This window comes from Amphimedon queenslandica, unplaced genomic scaffold, assembly GCF_000090795.2.
Source record: "Amphimedon queenslandica unplaced genomic scaffold, v1.1 AMPQUscaffold_12542, whole genome shotgun sequence".
In the NCBI taxonomy this organism is placed as follows: Eukaryota; Metazoa; Porifera; class Demospongiae; order Haplosclerida; family Niphatidae; genus Amphimedon; species Amphimedon queenslandica.
In genome coordinates this window covers 9,876-11,964 of record NW_003547221.1, presented here as the reverse complement: position 1 = coordinate 11,964, position 2,089 = coordinate 9,876, and positions in this window count along the sequence as shown.

Here is a 2,089-nt window from a genome sequence, read left to right as displayed (position 1 = left end):
TCAGATTGCTATTTTAGTAACACACTTAAATAATAATTGTATCTGATACATACGCATACTACATACGCATCAAATTTAGATTTTTTATGAATTTCTAAAGCTGTTCCAAAATTGGGCCAACTGCTAAAACCTATAGCCTATGGTTTTTGGCCAAATTTGGTCATATTACACAAGGCTAACACTGCTATTATTAGTAACACAACACCTCTGAGGTTTGGATTATAAGCTAAGGCAGCACTGAATGGCTTTAAATACCAAACTAATGGACTAGCAGCCAAAATAAAACTGGAGTTTACAGAAGCAGAACCAAAAGGAAACTCCCTCTACAATAACAAACCATCCCACTCTAAAAGGGCAAACAGGAGTATGAATTTCAAACAATGGAGGCCATGAAAGATTAACTAGAGATAGACCAATTTAAAACCACAATATTAATGAAGAGAGAGAGAGAGAGAGAGAGAGAGAGAGAGAGAGAGAGAAAGGGAGAGGGAGAAGAAAGAAGAGAGAGAGAGATAGAGATACATGTACACATGTAATGTAATATAAAAGATAATACAACTACACATTAACTACACACACACTACATTACAATGTACACATGTACACTATCAGCAGATACTACATGTACTATACAGCTACATTGACATACATGTACATAAACATGTACATGTACAATGGTAAGGAATGACACATGTGAAAGGTAAAGCAAAAGAGATACAGATACAATAGAAGAGGCAGGACTAAACTACACTGCCAAGTGGATAGTGTGTGTATTAAGTACATTATGTGAATGTCTTGTATGGTATGTACATAAGACCATGAGGGTATGTATATGTACATTATGATCCTTCCCATCGATTGGCTTCCGGTACCTCCTCTCCACTTTCCGTCAGCTACTAATGACACTTGAGAGACCTCTCCTAACCCCAGCGGCATAAAAGCATCAAACCAACTAAAAACAGGACAATCCAGGGAAAGAAAAGACCTTCTTAAACCAGTTCTGTCTTCACTAGGAGGGATAAAGATGACTACTTATACAACTTATATTCTTGTTCAGTTTGTTCCAATGATAGTGTGCTCTATCTTCTTCACAGGAGCAATGGTTTTTGTTGGATTGTTTATCATAAAACCAAAGGCAACCATTAACAGGATGTTCCCATTCGTCAAAAAAGAAGATGATGAGGTATCTATATACAATTTCAAGCTTCAAAATGGCTACGTTGGTGCCCTCTTTGTCATAATGCATGCCAACATTTTCATTGTCAATATGATATTTTGGTCAAGTATTCTCATTTCTCGTTCAACCAGTTACAATCCGTACGGAGGTCCTGATTGCTTCTACAGTGGCAACCACACCCTAGTCACCCTCACTCCTGAGGAGACGCTGTCTCTTACTGAAGACGTAGTCTGTTTCTCTTGGAGTCCTAACCCAATGGGTGCTCTAGGAAACGCTACAGGAGCTTTTGCCTTTTCCTGGATGATAATAAACGTTGTGACATGGATCGTTCTTCATTTGTATAAAAAGGCAGCAGAAACGTATGGAAAGTGCTTAAAGTTATGCTATTACATTTTACTGGTCTCATTCCAACTTTGCATATACCTGACTGCTGTCCTAGTCATTGTCCTAGCTACAGTGTATCGTCAGTATTTCTCTCTCATCGGCTTCTTACAAATCCTCTTCTTTGGGTTTCTGTTAGGAGGATCAGGGACTACGCTATGGTGGCTCACAGATCTACCATAATAAACTAATGAAGTGTCTTTAGCATTAGTTTAATTAGCTTTAAAGAGAAACGGACTAAATAGAAACTAATATTGATTGAGTCATATTTTGCTTGGATGATAAATAAGCTTGTTTTGTTTTAATGCTCCTTTGCTTCTTTAGGAAGAGAGATAAGGAGGAGGAGGAGGGAAAGGAGAAATGGATGGGCAGAATATGTTGTCATTAATTTTCCTCAAGAGAATACCACACAGTACATACACTGTGTCACAGTATTATGTGTTATTTGCTTCTAAGAAGAGAGAGAGGGAGGGAGGGTAACAAAACAGGTAGACTATGTTATTATTTTTTCTCAGAGAATATCAAACACTG